The 15,741-nt window shown below is 35.7% G+C and overlaps 1 protein-coding gene across 12 annotated transcripts in view; it reads right to left on the minus strand.

Moving 5' to 3' along the window:
- si:ch211-234p6.5 (pleckstrin homology domain-containing family A member 4) overlaps nt 1-15,741 on the minus strand; it is a 249,934-nt gene that overhangs the window by 230,064 nt on the left and 4,129 nt on the right. The window lies entirely within an intron of this gene.

Here is a 15,741-nt window from a genome sequence, read left to right on the forward strand (position 1 = left end):
GTATCTTCTATCTATTGTGTGACACGCAGAAAATATTGGAAAACTGCAGTTTCAATTTTTTTTTTAAAAAATTAATCTAATGCAAGATGGTAGCATTATTTACTGTGAGATTTTTCATGTTCATGAAGCTTTTTAGGTGCAATTGTGGGTAATGAAAGAAATTAATTATATCCATTATTTTTTTTTTTTTACTTCAAGAAAGTAACATAGTATATAATCAAACGAGATAAAATTTACAGAACGTCTGCAAAAATTACTTCAAAATCAATCTAGAAAGAATGCCAGAAAAATAAAAAGAAAACAGAGAAAAAACAAAATCTAACAAAATAAGAATTAATTTCCCACCTGAGAGAAAGAGAAAGAACAGAGATCCAAAAGAAGACAAAAATCTATCTTTTTCACACTATATACTGTAAATGCCTAATATAAAATGTTTAATTAATTCTTGCCATGTTTTAAAAACTTTTTGGACAGACTTGCTTTCCATTGCTGACCAGGCTGGTATAAATTCATTAATTTCCAGTTTCCCTGTCTTTATAGTGTGAATGTTTGCTCTACAGTAAAAAAAAACTGAAAGTTAGGTTGCGCCACTCCTGTCTGTTTGTTGATTTCACCACACCGAGGTACTTAAACTCCTCCACTTGAGGTAGCTAACACACCCTCTACTACTCTTTTTTGTACTGAGGACCATGGCCTTAGATTTAAAGGTCCTGATCCTCATCCCTGCTGCTTCACACTAAGTCACAAACTACGCCACTGTGTGCTGCAGTTTACAGCCTAATTAAACCAACATAACCATATAGTCTGCTAAAAGCAGTGACATAGTTCTAAGGCCACTGAACTGGACCCCTTTCCCTCCTTGGCTGTGCCTTGATATCCTGTCAACAAAAACTGCAAACAAGATAAGATATAAAGCACAATCTTGGGGGAGTCCCACTTCAACTGGGGACATTGCTAATGTGTTTCTGAGTATGCAGACACAGTTTTCATTATGATTATATGTTCTTATTAAGGGCCTCGGAACCCTGTACTCTCCCTGCACACTCCAAATAATCCTTCAAGGAGCGCGATCATATGCTTTCTCTAAGTCCAATAAGCACAGATAGACTGATTGGGTGTATTCCCATGCCCCCTCCAGGGACCTCTTGAGGGTAAAGAGCTGCTCCAGTGATTCCATAGCCTGGATGGGAACCCCATTCCTCCTTTCCATTACCCTGACATTAGCTTTTCCAGGCAGGCTGAGTAGTCTGATCCCCAAATAGTTGGAGAACACCCTTCGGTCCTATCCTGCCACTCTAGGGACATGGCTCCTGATGATCATACAAAAAGATAAATGAGGTTATAATTGAGTCTAGTTTCTTAAAGAATGACGTTTTATGTATATAGAGATTCTCTGAATTAAATAATAGAAGCTTTTTGTCTTCTAAGGTGAGAAGAAAGGTAGACCATCTGTTAATGTCTAGAGTGATTTTTTCCATAGTGTTGCCAAAATTGCTTTGAAAAAGATCTTTATATTTAATTGTGATGTTTATCCCTAGATATTTAAACAACATTTTTTACATATCTGTACTTAAATAGATTTAGCTGTGAATATTTTAGATTTTTCCTCCGCTACATTTCTACAAGCATTTGTTACATTTTACAGTCACCTGAATGGGTTGTTTTTAAAGAACTCTTTTCAATGAATTATGTGATTGATTTATGAGCACTCCAGTTCTTCATCAATCTTGTAGTTCTCAATAAAGTCAAAACTTTGCTCAAAATCTGACTCAAACTTTACAAATGACCAATCAGTGACACCTATAGACAACAACTCACTAGAATGCTCTGACTCTCAGTTATCCAGTCGCAATGAGCTTTTTACTGTATGTGGCTTGACATAAGTGGGATAAAAGCATTCTAACTAAGTTGTGGCACATTGCTTGCCTTACGATACTTGTAAGTAAATTGCATATTTTAATAATGAAAAAGACTGGACAAAATGTAAACTTATTACACCTTAGAGTATTTGAAATTTGGTGGGACATCATGCTTTCGTGAGAACCTTTTGTCATACTATTTTAAAGTAGTTCCATAAAATATCAATTTACTTTTAGTGTGAAAAACATGTTTTTTAAAACTACTTAGAACTGCAAGAACACTGGAAAATTTCAAAAGGGTGAGACAAGCAGAAGACATTCACCACAATGTTAGTCGCTAGAGTTATACATTACAAACTGGACTGTTCATTGAATTATTCACCAAGTACACATAGCAAGTATATGTTTTTAGGAATCATTTAGCTTTTTTTCCAGTTAATTGAACAATTGAATGGAGACTACAGTATTTTAAAGTATTTGCAAACTCATTTAGAAAAAATGTGTTGTTAATGGTGGAGATCATTATAAAACATTTTTATGTTGTTCAAAACAATATAAAAAAGCTTAATTAAATTTAAACTACTTCATTCTTTAACTGACGCCATGTGTCAAATGATTATTTTGAGTGATCTTTCATTACTATGCTTTCAAAAATCATCATATCCTCATGCCACATACATGAATACACCTTATGGTTGCTGGGATAAGTCTGTAGCTGCTCCATGACCCTGCTCTGAATAAACATATTTGGAATATGAATAAACAGAGTGTTGTTTTTTAACAATTTGTTTCCCAATTTTATCTTTCAGTAATATTCATGTGAGAAAATATGCTTGAAAGGTAACACAATATCAACTTTTTTTTACCATTTTTATTTGTCTGTTTTTGACTCCATTGTCACTATGATAATAATCATCTTCTTAGGTTCCAGCACAGTACCAATTGTGTGATACTGTCAGACTCTTTCATTTAGATGTTGTGAACTGGATTCTGTATAGCTCCCAAACCGGCACAGACTGACACAGAAGCACTTGTAAAAACACACAAGACTTTTATTTTTCTTCAAATGTGGGGCACGTCTTCCCCGTGAACCCCACAGGCAATACACAGTCCCAAAAGCAATTAACTCAATACAAACAACCCTTCTTCTGGCACCATCACTCCTCCATGGCAACATCGTCCTCTTCCTCCCGATTCTGGCCCTGAGCGGTGGTTTCCAGTCATTTTCATAGCCAGGCCAGAAGTGCTCCAGCTGCTTGATCACCCGTTCCTAGTTGCACTTCCGGACTGGGCTGTAGAGTTGTCCAGGAAGACTCCGGAATCCATGCAGCACCCCCTGGCGGCCACCCCAGATCCCAACAGGGCTGTGGAGAACTCTGTCTCCCATGGAGCCCTGTGGGAAACTGCAGCACCATATTCTCCCAGGGAGACTGCCACCAAGCGTCCTGGGGGAGGTACTGAGGAGCCCATGGATGCTCCCCTGGAACATTTGTAGAAGGGGCGTCCCTGTCGGGCATGGGACCCAGCCAACTGCCACAATGTTTAAAGGGCAAGTAAAAATTGTGCCTGTCTCATTAATGATTTTTTCTATTTAGAGCTAAATCATCTATACAATACTGTAACATTTATATTAGAATGTATTCAGTATTTTGTACAATTCATTATTTGAATTGTTTTACACAGAATATATGAACATACATTTATCAGCAGAATTTGCATCATTCTTAATAAAATGGCATAACCTCAACTATTTTTGTATTTAACACAATATACATTCAGTAGGCATAAACAATGCCATATTGTATTATTGAAACAGGGAATGCATTTGACTAGCAGTTAATACTTTAAGCATATTTTCAAGCTAGTACTTTCTTACTTTTATATAAATAGAAAGGTCAATGGGGTACGTTAACTTTTATTAGAGTACATTTTTGCTCATTTTTTGTACTTTTGCTTAGGTTCTTCTCTAGTAATCAATTAAAAGTATTTTGAAAAAGAATAAATGAATGGCTCAATGGCTATTGGAAAACCAATGGTGATAGAGAGTACCTTTCTCAAGGACCATATTCTAGTAGTCTAAATTGGTGTTGTTAATGTGAATTGAGGCTTCTAAATTATTCATACAGATATATATTAGCCATACCCCAATTTGTGCAATGCAGTGAACAAACATTCCCATTCAACCCAATCAAATGCTTTTTTCTGTATCCAAAGATAATACAATTTCTAGTGAGTTAGATTTTGTGGGTGAGTATATTACATTAAAAAGACGCTGAAAGTCTGAGGCTAAGTGTCTGACTTTAATAAATCATATTTGGTGTTATTACAGAAGGGAGCACTTTCTGAGTCCTTCTGCCTAAAGCTTTGGGGATTATCTTAACATCGTTATTCAGTAGTGGAATTGGTCTGTATTACGCACATTGTAGTAAGTCCTTTTTTCCCTTTGGAATAATGGTAATTAATGCTTGGCCAAATAGTAGATGATTTTACTTTTACGTAAAGTACGCGCGCAAGTATGAACACTACAATGCTTGCGTAGCAGGGGTGTCCGTTGCAGCATGTGTCGTGTCGCGTGAAGTATAACTCTGGTCTAACACCCCTGATATATTATTATCGTTGGATGCAGAAAAAGCATTTCATATGATTGAATGGAAATACCTTTTCACTACATTAGAGAAATTTGGGTTTGGCCCGAACATTTGTGAATGGATCAAACTACTGTATACCAATTTAGAAGCTTCAGTTTGAATTAACAACAATTGTTCAGACTACTTTAAATGCCCCTTGTCACCACTCCTATTTGCAACTGCCATTGAACCACTGGCAGTTCACTGGCGAAATGCTGATCAGATAAAGGGTAAAAATTGATCGATTTGATGGAATGATTACAATAAAATAAAAAAAGAATTCTATCCTAATGCATTACTCTCTTAAAAATAATAGATTTGTTTGGAGATGAATTCTGAAAAGTTCAGATCTGGTAATGTCAGGGAACAGAGATGCCAGTTACGAGGTGAGTGTATAGGTACAATGATTTCAGCTCCAAGATAAGAGGAGTGAGATCGGAGATAACAATAGTCTCATACTTACAAGATTTGATTATTGGCGGTAAATTATTATCGATGAGGGAATAATCAATTCTTGAGTAACTATGATGTACTGGTTAGAACAAGGAATATTCTCTTGAATTTGGATGTAAGATTGTGTTTGCAGTATTTTAATATTATCATTGTAGTTGAAGATCTATCCAGGTCTCTATTTAAAATGCAATTCAAATCTCCAGCCATTAGAATTGTATTTATTATATATTGGAAATGGACGCAAATATATTTTATATAAAATCTTAATCATCTATTAGGTGCATGTATATTTATCAAAATTACATTATAAATAAATAAATTACCCATCAAAATGACATTCAGGGTCAGATACTGCTTCTAATGCTACAAATGGATTTGCCTTATGTATTAAAATTTACATATATATTAAAATCTTCTAGTTTTCTTTTTATAGGTAAGTAAGTTTTCTGTAAAAATACTATCTTAGCATTTAGGCCTGTGAGGTGGGAGAATAATTTTATCATCTGTCAAGGCCTTTGACATTCCAACTAACCAAGGTTATTATACTTAACGAAAACTACAATCAAAACTGAAACTATTATTAAAAAACATTTTCGTAAACCGAAATGAACAACTAAAACTAAACGAAACTATTAAAGTAGCTGTAAAGACTAACTGAAATGAAATAATTTACTAAAAATATTTTTAGTTTTCATTTTTGAATAAATATTCTGCCCATTAGTCTTTAACCCATGTAACTTTTAATTCTAAAACAGAAACTCATCCACCGCGAGCTGCCCGCATATATTTATCCAGCGAACGGTGGCTGGGGATGGAGGGTGGGTGTTCACACAGCATTTGCGGTGACAGAGCGAGCTAAATCCATGCTATTAAAGCATGTGAAATATAAAGCAATTTACGTGCTGCCTTTCTTTGTACTTATTGTATATCAAGATGTAATTCAAATGCCTGAAATCGGAAAGTGCTGGTCAACAAAACCTTTACCATATGGACAGAAAAATCAGGAGTAAGTAACATTTCAGTTTATTTCTCAAGTGACTGCTTTTTGTTGACAGCAATTAACCTGCCACTTTGCACAAGGAGAAATAGTTTTTACTTTCTCGTATACGAAGAATAAAGAAAGTATAGTGATCATGAAAAAAATCTGACCTAGAGATTTTGATGAATCTTGACATTATAGTCCTCGCTGAGTCCAAAAATACAGTTTTTTGGAATTATCTGTATGTAAGTATATGTGTGTGTGTGTGAAAACAATAACTCAGAAACACGAGATAGAAGGATGAAATTTAGCATGTGTTAGTTACACCAAAATTGCAGCTCTATATTAACTTTTGGGCCAAATCCATCAACTCAAAGTGGTACTCGTTTTTTTTTTTTTTTTATTCATGCAGCTGCAGAGTCCGATTTATTCAACTTTATTTTCATAGTAATTGTTTAATATATTATTAATTTGATTTGATGTTGATGATTCTTTAATGTACATAATATAAAAATATAATCATTGTCTTGTGGTTTACTCCTCAAATGTTCATCCCCATATCTGAGTATACAAGAAAGTATGGGGGAGACCACTCCCGATTTTTGAAAATAAAGTGACACTGATCGAGAGACTGACTAGGTCATCATGCATCATCCCCCTTTTTTCAATGTTTCTCTGTCAAAACAGATAATTGAAATATCATATTCTTTTTGTTCTTAACCCTTTTGACCCTGACATCCTATTACTAGTACATAAATATGCAGCTGTTTTTATAAAGCACAGGCACGTTTGCAGCCATTAGAACCAGGCGTGCCACAATTAGTGCAGAGTGGAACACAGTAGAATCTGTTTTCTGATTTTTTATATCTTTTCAGGCCTACATGTGGCAAAATTCTGTTTATAAATTGTACAGGTATGTGCCTGAGATGGAATCAGAGATCAATATGGCTGGTAGAAAATAACAAAGCCCAGTATGGGAGATTTTTGAATGAAATATTGAAGGCATTAATTTTAAGCACATTGTCTAAGACCGAGATACAGTGCATCTGGAAAGTATTCACAGTGCATTACTTTTTTTTAACATTTTGTTATGTTACAGCCTTATTCCAAAATGGATTAAATTCATTTTTTTCCAACACCCCATAATGACAACGTGAAAAAAGTTTACTTAAGATTTTTGCAAATTTATTAAAAATAAAAAAATTGAGAAAGCACATGTACATAAGTATTCACAACCTTTGCCATGAAGCTCAAAATGGAGCTCAGGTGCATCCTGTTTTCCCTGATCATCCTTGAGATGTTTCTGCAGCTTAATTGGACCACCTGTGGTAAATTCAGTTGATTGGACATGATTTGGAAAGGCACGCAAACCTGTCTATATAAGGTCCAACAGTTGGCAGTTCATGTCAGAGCACAAACCAAACATGAAGTCAAAAGAATTGTCTGTAGACCTCCGAGACAGGATTGTCTCGAGGAACAAATCTGGGGAAGGTTACAGAAAAATCTCTGCTGCTTTGTAGGTCCCAATGAGCACAGTGGCCTCCATCATCTGTAAGTGGAAGAGGTTCGAAACCACCAGGACTCTTCCTAGAGCTGGCCGGCCATCTAAACTGAGCGATTGGAGGAAAAGGGCCTTAGTCAGGAAGGTGACCAAGAACCCGATTGTCACTCTGTCAGAGCTCCAGAAGTCCTCTGTGGAGAGAGGAGAACCTTCCAGAAGGACAACCATCTCTGCAGCAATCCACCATTCAGGCCTGTATGGTAGAGTGGCCAGACGGAAGCCACTCCTTATTAAAAGGCACATGGCAGCCCTCCTGGAGTTTGCCAAAAGGCACCTGAAGGACTCTCAGACCATGAGAAACAAAATTCTCTGGTCTGATGACACAAAGATTGAACTCTTTTGTGTGAATGCCAGGCGTCACATTTGGAGGAAACCAGGCACCGCTCATCACCAGGCCAATACCATCCCTAAAGTGAAGCATGGTGGTGGCAACATCATGCTGTGGGATGTTTTTCAGCAGCAGGAACTGGGAGACTAGTCAGGATAAAGGGAAAGATGACTGCAGCAATGTACAGAGACATCCTGGATGAAAACCTACTCTAGAGCGCTCTTGACCTCAGACTGGGGTGACGGTTCATCTTTCAGCAGGACAATGACCCTAAGCACACAGCCAAGATATCAAAGGAGTGGCTTCAGGACAACTCTGTGAATGTCCTTGAGTGGCCCAGCCAGAGCCCAGACTTGAATCCGATTGAACATCTCTAGAGAAATCTTAAAATGGCTGTGCACTGACGCTTCTCATCCAACCTGATGGAGCTTGAGAGGTGCTGCAAAGAGGAATGGGCGAAACTGGCCAAGGATAGGTGTGCCAAGCTTGTGTTATCATATTCAAAAAGACTTGAGGCTCTAATTGCTGCCAAAGGTGCATTGACAAAGTATTGGGCAAAGGCTGTGAATACTTATGTGCATGTGATTTCTAATTTTTTTTATTTTTAATAAATTTGCAAAAACCTCAAGTAAACTTTTTTTCACGTTGTCATTATGGGGTGTTGTGTGTAGAATTCTGAGGAAAAAAATGAATTCAATCAATTTTGGAATAAGGCTGTAACATAACAAAATGTGGAAAAAGTGATGCGCTGTGAATACTTTCTGGATGCACTGTATGTAGTGAGCTGTAGACATTTAAAAAAAAAAATCCTCAAACCTTAAAATTCACTTAAATTTCATTACAAATGGGCCCATTCTGGGCAATAAAAGAAAAAGATTGAAAGTGTCAACAGTCAGCACACATTTGTTCAGGACACATGACATAGAGAATATTCTAAAACTTATAAATTTGTGTAAAATTGTTCATATTCAGTATCTGGTTTTGATTATACTTGTTTTTATCAGACAAAAACAAAACCAAGCTGTAAACCAAGTAGTGGAGTAAGCTTCCACTAACATTAAACTTATATCCATATCCGTTAAGTGTACAGTTCTGTCTGATTGTGAGACAAAACTATACTCCGTAGAAGCTCCATGCCATAATTACGGAAATGTCTTTGTGAAATACAAACTAAATTAAAACTAAAAATACACAATGAAAGAAAACTAAAACTAATCTAAATTTTCATGTAAGGTCATAAAGAAAATAGAAAAAAAACTAATATTAAAAGGCAAAACTATAATAACCTTGCAGCTAACAAAGTCAATTTAAACAATGACTGTTGTTAATACCCAACCGTCATTACTCAATTTGCCAACAGATGTCAAAAGGACGGATGCCAAAACCGAACTGCCCAAATATAGATTTTGACGTACCAAGCAAATGGTGATACTTTCTAAATTACTTACGGTTCCGGAGCTGCTGAAAGGTTTAAGTCAGTCGATGATGTTAGTCCTGGAAAGTACACCCCACCAAACCAACGTTCCAAAAACCAACCGAACTTACTGTTATCTGCTCGAACCAATACCGACTTACTATACTCGGCCGTCCAGCGGCGTCACTGAAGCATTAGAACATTCTTGGCCAATCATTCAATATTGCGTCTGCGTTTGCCACGTTATGTTCTAATTACAGAGGCAGAGTCTCAATTGCATGGTTCCAACTTGTATTGAGTCGAGGTATTGATGCGAACACCATACATACGGGGTATTGACGAGAACACCATACATACGGATAGTATCAAATTATATATAAGGATAACTGAGAAAAGCTTCTTAACCTTTACTTAACTAACAATCAATCAGACCTTGGGAGCTTACTAGTTGTCCAATTGTTTGAATGATGCAACATCTTAAATAAAACAGCCAGAAACTCATTATGAATTCAAATGACTTTTAAGAGAGACATCATAACTGCCAGAAAGTGAGAAGACAACTCTGTTTTGCTAACAACCATCCCAGCACTTACAATTATCATGGCTTAAGAAGACAAAAACTGTAGCAACTAAAGATAAAGCCACTGCTGATTCAAAAGCTTGCTGTGACACTCATTTGAATTATTCAGGTTGTATGTTTTCATGTCTAACGTTTATGACTGGTTCTTCTTCAAATAAATAGAAGTAATGACTGAAATAAAGTTTGGATATTACTCCACTGAAGTTGTCTTGATGTTTAGTGACATTTGGCAATGATGTTAATATAAAGCTGTGCTTGTTTAGGTTACTGGTAAGTTCTTTCAGGAGTAGTGAATAGAGAACTGCTTGCTGTAACCAGTGACGGGAAGGCGTTCAAGCAAACCCTTTGCTTCTGTTAAATTCTGCTGCCCTTTGAAAGGTAGCTATCAGGGTGAGAAATACTGGCAGGAGTAGCCCTTGTGGCAGCTCTCAAGTTTTGCTAGAGTGTTCTGAAATATACCCCTTTTAGAGGAAGCTATCTGAGGACGGATTGACATGTGTGCAATACTGAGCAGGGACAGATCATGATTGAGCTGCTTCTAGTCCCTGATATCAAATCAAAGCTTTAGTCAGTGTTTAGGGTATTCTTGCTTTGTATTTGAGTTTATCTATGCTGAGTGAATATTAATAGGTAAGCATTTCAGGAAGTGTGTGCAAGTCAAGGCTAACAATTTAGGCATTTCTAGTATTAACTTGTTCACCAATAAAAAAGAACATTAAATGTTAAAGTGACTTTGTTCGTTGCAGTCTTCAAGGTCCTGATGTGGTAAAGCATCACCGCATCATCATAGGTACAATGTTCTTACCACTGAATGCAGTATTAGGTTTACATCAGACATAGTAGGATCTGTGTTATCTAAAGAGTTCTGTTTTTGTCTCCAACATAATCTTGGGGATTATTCAGGTTTTCTTTGTAAGTGTGAGACAAGAACTGGTGTTACTCTTGGATACCTTTCTTATCATGGAGTCATGAGCAGTGTCTTCAGCTCAGATTAGAGATGCTTAGGTAGATTCACCACTGTTTCAAATGTTCTGTGTTTGGAGATAATGAATCTAACAGTGTTAAAGTCCCAGTGTCTTAGAAATGGCTTTGTAACCCATTTCTGATAGGTAAGCTTCAACAACTTTTTTCGTTATCTCTTCCTCTTTTTTGATTGAGGCATAGTATTATTTCAGAAGCCTTTGGCATTGTGAGCACAAGTCCTCAAAGATACTGTATTTCTATTTACCTGAAGACAAACCAAGAGATAGTAAAAAAAAAAAGAATTGCAACAGTGCATAGTCTGACAGGTAGAATTCTAAACCAAAAAAGCATGACTGCTGAGTGACAAAGTAAAGGTAGAAGTCAAAAGGAGAAGTCTTTAAAATTTAGAGCAGAATCCAAAAAGTAACTCACTACTTGAATTCTAGAAACTAAACTAAACAAGAGAAATGCAGCAACAAAGTATTTTTCACGATGGAATAAAAATGTGTGTAATCGCCACCTTATTTATATTTTTACTTCCCATGGTCCCATGACAATTCTGGATGGCATAGTGCAAAAAATAAAATATGATGGAAAACAAATAGTTATAAAAATGACAAGTACAAAAATGTAATTTATTAGTGTAAAAACACTAAACCAGAATCATAATTTTATGGTGTCTAATTCATTCTCATAGTACGGGTCAATAAATTGTGATGTTCAGATTCAACTTAGCTGGTTGCAGTTGGTTCTAGTTGTGTTGAATCAAGCGAGCCTAATTATCAATTAACTTTGGTCAACTGTGTGAGTGAGAAGTAAGGGTGCAATACCTTTTCCCACAGGCATGGATAATTTTATTACTTAAATATATTAAGTAGCAGTTACGAAATAGTGTTATATGTTTATCTAATACTAGCTGATTCCCGCTGCTTCGCCAGCTTCACAATAATTTCACTTAAAAGTCATCACACTAAGTTTACAAAACCAAATGTATAACAGAAAAGAAAACAATACTTTTTTTCCTGATGTTTTATTTCAAATAAAAAAAAGATATTTATTTTTTATCAATTTCATGCTAAGAACTCACCCCTTCTCGGATTACTTCACAACAAACCGCAGTCTCCATTATCACTAATTTTAAAAAGATAGTAGAAATCTGCTCATCAATATGAGCTAAATAAAACTCTTATTAAAACACATCTTTATTTATTAAAATCTGCTTTTATATATCATATAAAGCATTCTTGAGACACATCTCTCATAATAACTCCACAATGGTAATATTAATATGCTATTTGTTATTTCTTTTTAAGTTGAATTTCTTTAAAATACTTATTTTTAAAAAAATTATTAAATAAATATTCATATAGTATATTTTTAATATTTGAAAATATATCAGGTTTTTATATCTCTGGTTATATTTGCTAAATCACATATTTGATTGCACATTTTCCATAAGGGCCCTTTTATACTTTTTATTATGAAGATTTTTTTTATTGAATTTTTCATATCTCAGATTTCATCAATAATTGTTTATTAAAGTTTCTTCTTATATTTTCTTCTCTAAAAAATGTGATTACATTATGTATGATGATCCCTTTTCACCCCCTCAGAGGCAGAATTTGGGAAAATCCTTTCTTAGTGGATGCCTGTGTCATAAACGGAATGTATCCTCCAAATTTCATGTTTCTAGGACCAATGGTTGAAGCTGGCCGTTGATATGTTACCCAGTCAGTCACCTTACATTTCTATATATATAGATTAAATATTGTCTACAGATGTAAAAGCATTCATTTTGACAAATATATAAATGTAGAGGATCTCAGGAAGTGAACCAAAACTTTTTCATAGTGCTTATTAAAACCTAGGACCATTGTTACTACAGGTTAAGATGATAAATTTGTAGCAGTGCTACCTTGGGGAAAACTCCATTTCCCAGCAGCCCAAAGGGGATTACCCACATACAATGACTGGAGCAGAAGTAGGGCTTGATGGGGACGAAAGAGGCCAGTGGGAAAGTTGAAAAGGGGGGCCTGACGGAGCAACAAAAGATCTGTGTTTTTGTGTATCCTGTCCAACGTATTGTCTAAAAAGTCATTTTTGCTCTGGATCATTTCTCGGTAGGATGAATGGACTGTCTCGTGCCTGCCTGTCATGTGTATATCCATCCATCCATTATCCAACCCGTTATATATCCCAACTATCAGGCCACGGGGGTCTGCTGGAGCCAATCCCAGTCAACACAAGGTGCAAGGCAGGAAACAAACCCCTGGCAGGGTGCCAGCCCACCGCAGGGCACACACAACCACACACTAGGGACAATTTAGAATCGCCAATGCACCTAACCAGAATGTCTTTGGACTTTGGGAGGAAACCGGAGTAAACCCACGCAGACACGGGGAGAACATGCAAACTCCACGCAGGTAGAACCCGGGAAGCGAACACGGGTCTCCTAATTGCGAGGCAGCACTCTACCCACCGTGCCGCCCTGTCGTGTGTATAGTGGTTGGTTAATCATCGTGTGCCTTCAAAAGGAGCGCTCCTGGAAATCTTACCCCTCGCCACTCAGGACTACCGGTAGGACTGTTTCAGTCATTTTCTATGGAAGCTGTTCTCGAGATTCTCAATTTCAAACCATATCATTTCACCTGCTTTTGCTGTATTGAACTGTATGAGGACATTGTTGTGACATACAGGGCACTTAAAGAGGGGTGTTGGAATTGGTTCAAAAAGGCTCTGTAAGGCACAGCATTGAATCAACATTTAAAGACATTATAATGGTTGTTAAAGACATTATAATGGTTGACGTGCTACTAATATTAAATCATATACAGTACTTTAAATTTGATTGGTTTCAAAATAAGTTTGCTCTGTATTAGCTATTAGATATGTCCATCTATCTTGATCTGTATCTGCTTTCTTTACCTATATGAACTGAACTGTATTTCTTTGGGTAATCTGTGCTCTGCTGTACTTGTTTTTAATTTTTCTAATTGATAATAAGTTATTTCAAAGTGTTGAAGTTGGATGTAGGTTGGGTTGTGAAATGATAGTCTCTAAGATAAGGAGCTCATTTAAATGGCACAGATGTTTGATTTTCTTTTATTTTTAATTTTCAAATTAATTTTCTGTATTCTTTTTACTTCATTAATGTTTTCACTATTAAGCAGTATGGGGCGAAGCTTACTTATAGTTTTGGAGAAAACCTATTTTGGATTCTAGCCCTTAGTAAAGGGAATCATTTTGAGATTAGGAAGCCTAAAGGTCCCTGAACCTGCATTGTGGAGGCTAGGCCTGATATTTTTGCATTTTTTTTTATTTTACAGTTATTTTTTAGATCGACACAAAATCATAATACTCTTGTTTTAAAACCATTTGCTAGTTAAGTAAACCTCACATTCCTTGTCTTTCCTCCATGTGAGCAAATTAAAAAGATACAAAAACAAAACATCAATCACTTAACAATTGAAATTGCTAACTTAAATTTCATGCAGATTACACAGTTGAAAATTCTAATGGTATAGGTCAGAATAAAAAAACCTATTTACATTTTGTAGAAGAAACTGGTTTATCCAAGTCCTCCTCCCCTGTGGAAGAATAATTTTAGGGTAACATAGCATTCATCTTTTAGAAATAGCATAAAGGGTTAATAAATGTGGGAAACCAAATAAAGATCACACGAACAACAAAATGTACACTGAAATATAAGAATTGGTTTAGGAAAAATACTGAGATGGTCAAGTAAATAAAGAATGTACCAGAAGAAAGTTTGATGTAATATACACAATGAAGTGAAGGATGACTAAGAAATCAGCAGATGTCGCATAAACTAGAATGGACAGTTGTTATATGCACAGAAATTTTAACGGAGGTGGCTCATCTCAAAAGGTACAAGAAGAACCAGAATATAATATAGACTTTTATTTAATATAAATCATTTGGGTTTAAACCAACGAACCAACCAGAGTAAAATGTACAGTATGTATTGATTGACACTGTATGTTAATATAACAGTTTGTAAAATGAACCGCTATTATTATACACTTTTTCGGCTTGCGAGCTACTTTTTAAATGACCAGGTCGAAATGATCTACGTACCTACATTAAAAATTATATATATACAGTATATATATATATATATATATATATATATATATATATACTGTATATGTATATATATGTTTATATGTGTGTTTGTGTGTATATATATATATATGACAGCAACACTCATAACAGTGACAAAACAATTACATTGACAATCATGTTACGTTATTTTCAAAATGTTTCCTTTTCTTTTTCATTACTTCTTTAACACACTACTTCTCCGCTGCAAAGCACGGGTATTTTTTAGTTTAATAGAAAGGATAAAGCCAAGTAATATATAATGGTTATTTGTGTCACTATGATGTAATGACCTTGTGAAAAATATGTTCTGGCTATTATGAGTTTCTCATCCTAAATTCAGTAAGATTGTGCAGAGCAGCCTCTTAAATACACATACACTCTATCTCTTACACACATACAGAGAGAGAGAGAGAGAGAGAGAGAGAGAGAAAGCTACAAAGATTGTATGTATATGCCAGTATACACATACACACACATATACAGTATATATTGTGGCGGGCAGCCAGGGATAAACTTTCACTGATTTATAAACTTTGTTCATAAATTGTATAGTTCTCTTCATATTTTTGCAACTGTATTCAGAAAGTGAAACAGAAATTCCGTCACTTAACCTACATTTAACTTGTTGAATGTTTTAATTAACTAATGGCATTGCCAAAGGTAAAACAGATAATTAATTAACTGAGCGATCATACACCCCATGCTACTTTGATTTTGTTGTCTCTGTGGTGGATAAGTTAAAATTTATTCTGTTTCTACAGTAAAGATATGGCAGTGATCATCAATCCATTTTCCATACATACTTGCTCCAGTACAAGATTATGTAGAGTGAGGCCCCATCCAAGCAGCTGA

The sequence above is a fragment of the Polypterus senegalus genome, chromosome 13, assembly GCF_016835505.1.
Source record: "Polypterus senegalus isolate Bchr_013 chromosome 13, ASM1683550v1, whole genome shotgun sequence".
Lineage (NCBI taxonomy): Eukaryota > Metazoa > Chordata > Cladistia > Polypteriformes > Polypteridae > Polypterus > Polypterus senegalus.